Source organism: Chrysochloris asiatica, unplaced genomic scaffold (genome assembly GCF_000296735.1).
Source record: "Chrysochloris asiatica unplaced genomic scaffold, ChrAsi1.0 scaffold00031, whole genome shotgun sequence".
Lineage (NCBI taxonomy): Eukaryota > Metazoa > Chordata > Mammalia > Afrosoricida > Chrysochloridae > Chrysochloris > Chrysochloris asiatica.
In genome coordinates, this window is record NW_006408549.1 from 21,471,860 (window position 1) to 21,484,783 (window position 12,924).

The 12,924-nt window shown below is 39.4% G+C and overlaps 1 pseudogene; it reads right to left on the minus strand.

Moving 5' to 3' along the window:
- Window positions 1-99: 99 nt before the first annotated feature.
- LOC102831060 lies at window positions 100-857 on the minus strand (annotated as a pseudogene).
- Window positions 858-12,924: the final 12,067 nt, after the last annotated feature.

The following is a 12,924-nucleotide window of genomic DNA, read 5'->3' on the forward strand; positions in this document are numbered from 1 at the left end:
ACCAAAATATACTTTGAGTAAGGCGCACCAATAGAAAACAAGGAATCACATTCTGCAACAGCAGCTTTCCTTTCCTGAAGAGGGCACTCTCGGGGGACTTCAGTTGAAGGAGGCCCTCACCATCCTGCCCTTGATAGGCTGTGGAGAGCACCAGTTCCCCACCAAGGCACAGGAGGCTCGCTCATTCCGCGCTGGAGTAGATGCTCCGCAGTTTGGCCATCTGGTCAGAGCTCACGGTGATGGGCTCCTTTAAGCAGGAGCCACACAATGCACTCCTCGCAGGGCGGTGTGGTGAAGGAGCAGTGGTAGCTCCAGGTAGGGAACAGGCAGGATGGGTCAAATTGAGTGAAGGGTGCCTCCATGCCCTTTGTCTTAATTTTGTCCAAGGCATCAAGAAACAGCTGGAACTCACCTTTCTCAAGTCCTATCTTCAGAAAAATGCCAACCACAGCTATTCCATCAGGCTGCCTCAGAGCTTCTCCAAAATTCCAGTGAACCAAATGGAGCTCAGCTGCATACTTGACTCCATCCACAGTGTGCTCAGAGCCATGATCAACCGAGGAGCCCCAGTGAAGATGAAACTGGCGAAGGAGATAGGGTCCAGTGAGGGGGCCACCTCTTAGCATTGATCTATCGTAAGTGTCATCAAACACGACCCTGCAGGTCTTCCCATTGCTCAGTATGGTCTTGGCAGAGCCAGTGTCATAAGATGCCAACCACGACTGCAGACACGATTCATGCTTGATGTCTTTGGTATGCATCTCAATGGATGACTGGTTGTCTCCCTTGGCAATCGGGTGAAGTCCATGCCAGTGGTTGGGACCATTGTGGCTAGCATAGCCCCACTCCTTGGCCATGGCTGCTCTTGATGCTGGACCGCTCCTGCCTTCTTTGTGTGGTGAGGTGCAGAGTTCCCGCCAGTCAACGTCTTTTATATAGGTTCTCCAGCACACTGCACGGCCTTATTAGGTCAGGGAGGGTGGGGCGGGGGGCTCAACTGGATTGGGATGGTATTTGGGAGGTGGGGTGGGGGGAAGCCAATGAATTCCAAGAGCTGGGCAGCTGTCCGGGTGCCGGTGCGGGGGTGGGAGTGGAAATGGGGGGGGGCCCTCACTCCTCCCCGCTCTCCCTGGAACCTTGGCTTCTAGTCTCCTAAGGCTGCAGGGCTTTCTTACGGGTGCGACATGCAGAAATGAAGGCGGTTTTCGCTTCATTCTTGCTCCCTCCTCCACGCACTATTTTCGGGATGGGCTATCAGGACTATGCTAAACCAGGAACTAATATCTGCACCCCAGCGGAGCTTGTAGCTTGCAGCTACACTTGGAAGTTGCTTTCAGCGCCTGCTGGCGCTCTGGCTGTGGTCTGCGGAGGTTTCTGCGAGTTTATTTCGCTCCAGCGATCCGGTTACGGTGGCTGGAAAGAACGTGTTTGTGTGCCTGACCCACGTTTTACTGTTTTATAAGCAATTTGTAAAATCCTGGGAGCAAAGGATGGGACGAAAAGGTTGGGGGAGGTCAGGTATTCTAATTCAGTTATCCTTAAAGAAATTGACAGTCTTGGGACCGCCCCAAGTGGCATTTCTCAACCTGGGGATTCCTTTGGTCTCCAGGATGGTGAGAATTGGGACGGCGCTGGGAATCAGGGAGATGGCTGGATCCCTGTTTAACGCAGAACCGTAGTGTGGGATTGATTAATCCATACTCCGTGAGCTCATGTAAAATTGATGATATTCTGGAAGACTATGAACATAAAGGGAGTTATATTGTTTAAAATGTAGGATTTCACTCTGCAAGACATAATGACAGAGGCTAGAAGAGGAAATGTGTTCAGCATTTTTTTGTTTTTGAATTTTCTGTCTTCCTTTCCAAAGTTGTTTTATAATACTATAGAGCCACAAAGAAGACTAGAATTGTCATATTCGGCGTTTACAAGAGAAAAAATGTATTTTTTAAATGACTGGTAATTGTTCATATTGAAAACGTTAGGGTGGCAGATATTTACTATGCTAGGAACAGATTGCAAGATTTCCCTCTCTGTACTAAGTCAGTAATAATTTCATTTTTTAAAAAGTCCAAAATTAAAACTTATTTTAGTGCTATCCTGAACAAGGTTGCAATTTACATTTCCTTCAATAATTTGACTTTTATTGGTATTGTAATTTGTATTTGGGGATTACAAAACTTGAAAAGGAAATCTCTCATCATGGCAAAGATAGCTCATCCCTAAGGCATGTGGAATGACTGACCACACTCATAAACTGGACGCCAACAGAGTCAATCCCCAGGGTATTTTTGTGACCAGGGATTATTTGATCCACACAATAGCAGTGTGGAATCAGGAACTGAGACAGTTTGGAAAATGCAAGTAAAAACACAACAAAACAAATGCCTTTAAACTCCAAGCTCAAATGTGTCACTGTTTGATCAAGTAGTCTGAAGAGTTGGGATGCCTAGGACCATTTGATACTTTGCTGTCGTCATATGGTGCTGGCTCTCTGTTTTATATTTTTATTGGCTAATGGAGGGGTTTCATACTTTTTATTAAGTGTTTTACAGTTTGTGTGAGTAAACCATAATCTTGTCATAATCCATTCAGTTGTTAACAATCTTTTTCTTCTGGTATATGTGGTTACCATATTGGAAACTACATGCTATTTTATATGAGTGATTTTATATAGGAGAAATACAGATAAAAAAACTTCTGGTGTTGTGCTGTGGATCAGCACTGGATACAAACCACAAGGTCGGCACTTCAAATCCACCAGCTGCTCCTTGAAAACCCTATACAGAGTTGCTCTGAGTCAGAATTGACACAATGGCACTTAACAACAACAATACAGATAAAGCCTTTTATAAAATATTTATATACAAGTAAGGTCAGCAATCCAGGAATTCATCCAATTTTTTCTGTTTATGTCTAAAAATACAAACCAAACACATTGCCCTTGAGTAGATTCCAATTTAATGCAACTCTATGTTGCTGTTGTTGTTAAGTGACAACTAATTTTCTGAGATCCATATTTGTGCATGGAGTCCTGGTGTGGCACTGTGGGTTAATGCACTGGACTGCAAAGTCAGTTTGAACCACAAGGTTGGCGATTCAAGCTCACAGCTGCTCCTCGGAAGTCCTATACGGGTCGCTGTGGGTTGGTATGACTCAATAGCACTTAACAACAACATAGTAGGGGTGGAGACAACTAGCCAGCAAAATCAGTTGGTCTGGCTCTGTCAAAACAACTGCAACTGGGACTTGAAATACAATAAACCTAGGAGCTTTTTTCATAGCAATATGAATTCATATTAAGTGAATCATGGTAATAATGTAAATTCTGAGGAACAAGGAAGGAACATCCATTATGGAATAGATAGGATATATATACGAGTCCATGATGAGAAAGACATGTATACTTCTCATTGGCTACCCTCAGCCCATCTCCCTGTATTGCGGTGACTCAGAGGAGTCAATACCAGGCAGGCTGGAAATGTATATGTTGCAAAAGTGTTAACACAGTGTGGCGAAACTAGGCCATCTGGTAATGATGAGACGAGAAAGGGTGATATGATTCCTCAAGATGTTGATGACCTTGCCTCCAATGGTTGACAACGATATTTTGACTTCTTTGCCGACATAGATGATAAATCGAATACAATCTTTATCCACATGTCCATAATCAATAATCCTCATAAAAACTGAATCTTAGTTGAAGATCAAGGGAATTACAGTACACAGAAAAGACCTCAGGAGTGAACAATATGAATGTTGGATATGTTCCAAAACCAAGATGCAGGATTAAAACAGTAATCAAAGCAAAATAATCATGTTGCTGGCAACACACATACTGGATAGTTATAAACACTTAAGTGGTGTGACATCCTACAAATGGTGACTTCAAAGAAAATTGCTGCAGAGTGTCGATCTTTCCAAGAGAAATGGACAAATGGTTATTTTTTTGTTGAAATTAAAGGCAAACACACCTGTGTGCCTAGTTTGTGGTGATGAGTTAGCAGTAATAATAATAATAATCAAAAAAAACAATGTGGAGCATCATTGCAGCTCAAAACATGCTAAACTCAATGAATTGGGAAGCCAAATGCATCTGGATTAAAATCAATTCTCTACAGCAGTTTGGAATCTCAACAAGCCACTTTCACTAGGCCCCATTGTGACTGAGACAACGTTAACCAAATGAGTTATACAGTAATCAGACTAATCACAAAGAAGCTAAGGCCTCATGTAGAGGGAGAGTTTGTAGAAGAGTGAATGGTGGCTGCTGTGGAGTTGTTAGAATCAGACAAAGTAAAATTGTTTCAGAGTGTTATTTTTCGAATTACTGATTTAGTACAAGATATTGAAAAAACAATGATTAAAAGATTCTGCAGATTTCCAGTGTTTCTCTCTGGCTTGTTAATACACCCCAACTGGCCATTTTCATTCGTGGGATAACTGCAGAGTTTGACAGATGAGAAGAATTGCTGGCACTGGAAGCCATGCATGACTACAAGAGGTGAAGACTTGTTTGAGAGACTTGTTTTATCAAGGAAACAACATGAGTTAACATTTGAAAAGTTAAGTGGACTTACTACAAATGGAGCTCTAGCTATGGTTGGCTGGAAAAAAAGAGTTTATTGCATTTGGCACAAAAGAACTGAATAATCTCAATGTTGATCCTAGTAATTTTATTATATACCACTACGGCGCTGTGGGTTATATACGCCAGACTGCAAAGCCATTTGAACTGCAAGGTTGGTGGTTCAAGCTCACCAGCTGCTCCTCGGAAACCTTGTAGAGGGTAGCTATGGGTCGGACCCGTCTCTACGGCACATAAAAACAACAAGAAAGTAGAAAGTCTCTGTGCACAGTTGTTGAGGCACAACAATGTGATGTCAACAGTAGCATCACAAATCAATTTTGTCAAAAGCAGAGGGTTTAACAGCCGCCATTTAAAGAAGTTACTAAATGATCTTGACACTGAGTATGGAAATCTTGTTTATCATTGTGAAATGAGGCAGGTGAGTCTCAGGAACAGGCTCATGAGGTTTTGGGAACTGTGGCATGAAGTCAAGCAGTTCATGGAGATGAAGAGAAAACATGTCAGGGAACGCAACGGCAACAAGTGGCTGTGTGATCTAGCATTCATAGTGGGCATTACCAAGTAACTCTCAGAGCTGAACGTCAAGCTGCAGGGCCTAACCAGCTTCTTAGCTCCCTGCATTCAAACATAAAATCATCTGACGCTAAATTACAGCTATGGAAAGTACAACTCAAAAGGAATAACACAGTGCATTTCCCCACTCTGGAAAGACAACATTGAATATGCTGGTGAATGTGTGAAAGTAATTGAGTCATTTAATGAAAGATTCAAGGACATGAAAAGTAAATTAATGGAAATGAATATGTTTGCTATACTGTTCAATGTGTGGAATAACCTACAATATGAAACCATTTGGTTGCAAAGCTATGGTGAGATGAAAGCTAGGTACAATAACCTCCCACTGCTTGAGTCTTATAAACGGTACATACGCAATGATGAATTTCCCACTTGAGGAGACATGCATTGAAATATGTGTCTATGTTCAGAACAACTTACTGCAGAGAGCAGTTCTTTTAAAACTAACCATCTCAAAGAGTTGACCACACTCCAGACTGACCTTCACAAACCAGGAAAAGCAGTTTCGAAGAGCAACATCAATACCAGCTGGTCTATCACCAAAGAGAAGCAGTTCCAGCCATTGTATTGCTATTGTTGTTGTTGTTAGGTGCCCTAGAATCAGTACCGACCCATAGTGACCTTATGCACAGCAGAATGAAACACTGCCTGATCCTGGGCCAACCTCACTACTGATGCCACGCTTGAATCCACTGATGCTGCCACTTGGCCAATCCATCTTGTTGGGGGTCTTTCTCTTTTTCTCTGACCCTCCCCCTTACCAAACATGATATCCTTCTCCAGCGACTGGTCCCTCCTGAAAAAATGTCCAAAGTATGAGAGACGATGTTTGGCCATCTTGGCCTCCAAGGAGCACTCTGGCTGCACTTCTTCCAAAACAGATCTATTGGTTCTTTTGGCAGCCTATAACTTTCAATATTCTCCTCCCACCCCATATCTCAAAAGCATCGATTCTTCTATGGTCTTCCTTATTTACTGTTCAGCTTTTGCATGCATATAAGGTTATTGAAAATACCATGGCTTGGGTCAGGCACACCTTAGTCCTCAAGCTGATATCTTTGCTCTTCAACACTTGAAAAAAGTCTTGTGCAGCAGATTTGCCTAATGCAATACATCATTTGATTTCTTGACTGCTGCTTCCGTGAGTGTTGATAGTTGCCATTGTATTAGGACTGGGTTAATTAAATGTTTGACAAAATACAGCAGGATAATTTTTAAGTTGATAATTTTGTATGGCCTGGTAATGTTATAAATACCCAATTGGCCGTTGGCAGAAAAAGGTTCACCATCCCTGTTCTATAGAAACATGATAGGCAGTGTCACCTTTGACACTGGGTTATATGAATGGAATCTTAAAACTTGGCTCCTGGTCATGGAAAATTTGTAAGGAAGAAGCCTGAAGCCTTGTCCCAAATGGTGTCACTGAAATATACCCATGTGAGATATTTATTTGGGATGAGTCCAAGGATGAGTTTCCCCCCTCTCCACTTCCCCAATCTATGCAGTGAGATATGACTATCCAGATGCATGCATTCAAGCAATTTTCTTCAAAATACCAATTCTTCTTTTAAATTGTGAATTAAACAAAAAGAAAATAGATTCACCTAAACTTTATGCTGTAGGGTCAGCATTGGACTGTGAACCAACCACAAGGTCAGCAGTTCAAAGCCACCAGCTGCTCCTTGGAAACCCTATGAGTTGGAACCAACTCCATGGCACTTAATAATAACAACAATAATTCTAGAATCAAATCTAGTTAGTTGTTTTACAAGTCTAGTTTTAAACAACTTAATGATGGCATTTGCATGTAGAATTCACAAGTGGGATTTTACTTTGTTCTCTTCTGTTTTGACATTTCAAAAGTATCTAGGTAGCCATTGCCTTAAATTTCTCTTTGGCTTGCTCATTTTGTCGAATTTCTCTCAAAGCAATCATCTACCCTAGATAATCCTTGTTCCTTGGCCATTAACAGTGCTGTCTATGTATCTTGAAAAGCTCTGGTGCTAACCTACAAAAATCACTTAAAGGACACATTCTGTTTGTCTGAGATAAAATTGATACCAATACCCACAGCATTCACTCTTTTCTTCAACTGCTTTGAGCTGCTCCATCTAATCACCAGTTGAGTCTTCCCATGGTGGGAGTCAAAAACTATCTTTAATCTGGTAGAACCCTAAGACTATGGCCCCTGATGACCCTTCAGGTCTGGAAGTGAACTCACCCCTCTCACTTAATTTTCAGCCAAGCAATAGATAGGTATACAGAGCGGACAAGAATACTAGTGAGGCATGCACACCATAGAATGGTCAACCATGCAAGATCAAAAGGACAGCATTTATCGAAGGACAAAATTCAGAAGGATGGGAAAGAAGGAGGAATGGAAACAAGAAACACAGGGAGGAAGTGAAACAAGTGATATTACATTGACGGGGTTGTAATCATTGAGATAAAACAAAGTATATGATTAGTTGAATGTAAGACTAATGATCTGCTATGTAAACCTTCACTTAATTCAAAATCAGTTAAAATAATAATAATTTTTAAATATACAATTAAAAAAAAAACAACAACCTGTCTTTTAACAATCACATGTGAACAATTATGCAAGAAAAGCATTCATCTCTAGGACCGAAAATAATTGCAAATCATAGCACTGCAATCTTATATGAAAACTATTTCATTTCTACAAGGCTTAAAACTTCTTTGGCATGTTATTTGATAATAAGTTCTTAAGAGAGATTCATAACTGTCTAAATGGCATTCAGGAATTATCACAAGGCAACCTACCAATTTTTCGGTCTCATCCCAGGCTCTCTTCCTCAAATTTACTACCTTCTGCTCCAGCGAAAGAGCGTGCTTTTCTTTGCCCATAATGGACTTTATTGTTTCCCACTGTGTCTTTTCACACATTATTCCTTTGGGCTCTGTTGTCCTTTCCCTCACCTACTTATACCAACAATAATGTAGAATGTATAGAGAGTATTTAAGTCAGATTTCACACTGAAAAGTCATTCATTTGTAAGATCAGTCCTTTATTCAATCTGCTATCTTGTCCTCCTTACTGATATTTTACTGCAAGGCCAAGCCATTATAGAAGGTTACTTTGACTTTTTTTTTTTTAATTAGTTGAAAAGATTTTACTGCATTTTAAAGAAAACTTTTTATTGTGAACTGAGTGAAGGTTTACAGACAAGATCATCGATTTTACATTCAGCAAATCATACAGTATGTTGTAGAACAGCAATTCTCACCTGCACTGGTTTCAACGAGTCTTTACAGTTCCCAAATCCCCTGCTAAATGCCTTCTGTTTGTGCATTTTTTCCTGGGAGGAGGAGATTTCATGAAATTCTCAGATGATCTCGTGATCTAAAAATGGTTATGAACAGTGCTTTAAACTAGAATGTTTAGAAAGCCTTTACCCCTTCATAGCAAGCCTTCATTTGTATGTCTTTTAGATTTGGGGTTGCTATATTTAAGTCATGGAGTCCTGGTGTGGCACTGTAGGATAATCACTGGATTGCTAACCACTAGATTGATGGTTAAAACCCACCAGCTGCTCCTTGGAAACCCTATACAGTGTCACTATGAGTTGGAATGGACTCAATAGCAGTTAACAACAACAACATATTTAAGTCAGTATTAATAGCAAAAGTATTAATTCCATTCACCTTTTTGTTTTAGTTCTGATTTTTATAAAAGCACATTGTGATGATCACACCTGATTTCTCAATAATAGCACTGTGATTGGAGTTGTCTCTTGCTAAATCATGTAGAAAATCTGTCTTAACGGTAAGCAAATGCAAGCCTAAATCATGCCTAGCATATAGTCACTGCAAAATAAATATGTCCTTTATTTGACAGTGAAAATACAAAACTGGATAAATTCAAGTCAGTAGAATGTTCAGATCAAAACAGAAATGAAAATATATATTGACCAAAAAAAAAAAAAATGAAGATTGTCAAAGCTGTTCAAGGAGATTATGTTTTAAGGATGATCAGTGGTTTTTAAGGTTCTCTTAACAGAGGTAGAATTCAGGTTGGGAAAACACAAACTTCTTATACAGAGGTGCGTATTGGCTTAAATGATTTAATATACTGAGATACATAGTATGGCTATTTGATGATATGAAATTCTGTGAATTTTTTGGTGATTATGATATTGTGGTTGTTTTGTTTTCTTTTTTAAGATTTTATTATGATTTAGATGAAAGTTTACATAGGAAATTAGTTTTCCATTCAGTAGTTCACAAACAAATTGTTCAGTATTAGTTGCAATCCCCATATTGTGTCCGTTCAGCACTCTCCATATTTCCTCCTTGGGTTCCCCCTAATTCTGGTTTCTCTGTCCCTCCCTGCTTTTTTTTTTTTTAAGCCTTTATTGTGACTTGAGTAATGTTTACATGGGATAACATCAGTTTTATACTCATCCTATCATATTTTGTTTCGTTGCAATGATTATAATCCCCTCCATTCATATTCATTTAACAATATTTGCTTCTATTCCCTCTGATTTGTTTTTTATTTTGTTTTGCTTTTGATGTATGCAAAAAAACTCAGAAATATATAATAATTTAAACAACCCAAGGGCACATTCTACAAATCTGCCTCCTGGCCACCAGCACACAGCATTCTCTTTCCATGAGTCTAGAGTCCTCAGTTGCTCTCTCTCTCCATGCCCTCATCTCTGCTCCATCTCTGCTGTCACTGCTTCTCTGGTTAGGTACACTGACTTTTTTATAGACCTAAATTATGTGTTTCCCTAGGCAAAATTAAGCACCAATCTCATTTCTATGTTGTCATTGTTGTTACAAAGATTTAAAACCCCAGAAACCCTCTACAAGGTCACTATGAGTTGGAATCAACTCAACAGCACTGGACAATAATATATGTGTGTGTGTGTATAGTGGTGGTGGTGGTGGTTATATGCCGTGGAGTTGGTTTTGATGCTCATAACGACCCTGAATAGGGTTTCCAAGCCTGGAAATCTTTACAGGAACAGAAAGCTTCATCTTTCTCCCATGGAACAGCTGGTAGTTTTGAACTGCTGACTGTGAGATTAGCAGCCTGACTCAAAACCACTACATATGGAGTCCTGATGTGATGCTGTGGGATAAAGCACTGGTCAGTTTTAACCACAAGTTCAGCAGTTCCAACACACCAGCCGCTCCTTGGAAACCCTATAAAGGGTCACAATGAGTCAGAACTGATTCAACGGCATTTAATTACAACTTACATATATTTTTTGTTGCTGTTCAGATATGACTATAATTTTTTTCTTTATTTGACTCAACCTAATCCGCCCTCTTGCCATTGCTCCATAAGATAAGCACTAGACTTAGATTAGTGGTTCTAGCCCACCAGCTGCTCCCCAGAAGAAAGGTGAGACTTTTTGCTCCCTTATCAGGTCACTATAAGTCAGAACCGACTTGATAACACCTAACAACAACGGTAATCTCTCCTCTTAACTAGTAATATTTTAGAGAAAAAAACAAGTTAATATTTATAATAATGTAATTTTAACTGCTTCAATAAAATGCAGTCAACTGAAATCTCACAAGTATATGTTGGTCTTTAATACTTAAATAACTTCAAAGTAGTATAAAATCCTTGAGTAAATTTTCTTAAACTAGAAATTACCCTAATTGACAAGTATCAGTATAAAAAAACATGTCGTTATGGGCTGCAATAGGGTAAGCTACAGAGTCTTTGAAGTGGTTATAAATATGTACTCATATATATAAACATAAAGTAAGAAAGGGAAACTTCAAATTGGAACAAATTGCTACACTGAGCTATCTGCTTATTTGTGCTTTGGTATATAAACCATACACCTTGTTTTTGCACAGGAATATTTTTAATAAGTTTGAAATATATACCCTTCCTGAAATGCCTGCCCAACTTCTCCCCATGACAAAGTATATCATTTTCTTTCTCTGTAACCCTGAAGAAGTAACACAATATGCAGAGCACTGGTAGCGTAGTGATTACGAATTGGGCTGCGAACCACAAGGTCAGCAGTTCAAAACTACCAGCTGTTCCATGGGAGAAAGATGAGGCTTTCTGCTCCCATAAAGATTTACAGCCTCGGAAACCCTGTACAGGGTCACTATGAGTCGGAACCGACTCATATATAGAATTATATATATATATAAAATCATATATAAAAATCATATATATATAATTATATATATATATATATAATCCTATAAAACCAGAAATGTTGAAAAGATCAATCTAAATATTGATGTCTAAAACAAGTGCATTTTGTTACATGCAAGAATATGTATTTTCCTAGAGTCAATTCAATACGTAATTAGAATCAAGATCTTTGGAACTATAGCTTCATATTTGAGTTGGTGCTGGTGTTGGTGGTGGTGTTTGTGTGCCATGGTGGTAGTGGTTGTGTGCCGTAGAGTCAGTTCCAACTCATAGGGACCCTGTATAGGTTTTCTGAGGCTGTAAATGTTTATAGGAGCAGAAAACATCATCTTTCTGCTGAAGAACGACTGGTAGTTTTGAACTGCTGACCTTAAGGTTAGCAGCCTGACTTGTAACCACTATGCTATCAGAGCTCCTTATATTTAAGTTAACTGTAGCAAAATGTGTTTTCTTCAATACATCATAAGTATTATGGGAATTGAAAAGATTGTGAATTTTGATTTTACACTAAATAAACTATTTTTTTTAGATCCAATGTGCTTTAATTTTGTAACACAATAATAGTTAATAGACTTGTATTACAAGATTAAATAGAAGACAAGAATACTTAATTATTGTGTTACAAGATTAAATCGAAGTCAGAGGTACTGTTTACAGTTTTATTTTTCAGACTATCCTATTAAAAATGGAATATAACTACATGAAAAGTACTTGCATGGCTTATAAAGATGAATTCAAGGTTGGAATAGAGACTCTGTCTCAGGGCCATGAAAGCACCTTCTATCTACTTTTTAGACTAGCATACCATACCATTGTTAGTTCGTATTTATAAATGTTAACAACATGAAAAAGTTGGAAAGCATAGCCACATTTCAGGGCCAAGAAAGTTTCAATCCAAACTTGATCCATTAGAAGGACAGACAAGAACCACTGGGAAAACGGTGGGTCTAAGGGGAATCACATGATGCAGACAGACACCAGGAGCGTCTTGCTCCTGCTTGGAAAAGATCTATCCTGCCGCCCACCCCATTAATCCTTCATTAAATTCCTACTTTGCACTGACATTAGCCCTGAGGACAGTTTATCCCTCTGCACTTTCATAGTTTGAATCCTCAAGTGTGGGCATTCTGAGCAGAGTTTTGGTTTTTAGTTTCACTGACAGTGGTACTCATTTATTACTGACATTAAAGACATTCTGCTGTGCGAAGGGGCCAGAAAAGGGGAAGAGAAGACAAACAACTCATACAGCGCAATCTCCATTTGAATGAGATGGATGAATCTTGTTACTCCGTTGGACAGAAGCATTTGTATGAATACCTTGCTGACAGCCAGGTTGATGCACAAGTCTCTTCCAAAATAAACAGGGCTAGAATCTTTGTTTGGCAATCATTGTATTCAGACCCACAATTACTTTTCTAAGGTATTCTTTTTTTCACACAAGGATAAGAACTGAGCTTGAGAGGAGCAGCTGGGCAGACCTTTTCATCTTTAACTTAAGTCACAGACTTCCCACATTGATATTTGATTGAGAAAATGAATGCTGGGCATTGCTAATTCAGGTTTGGTACTCAGATTGCCACCAGCCACACTGCCTCAT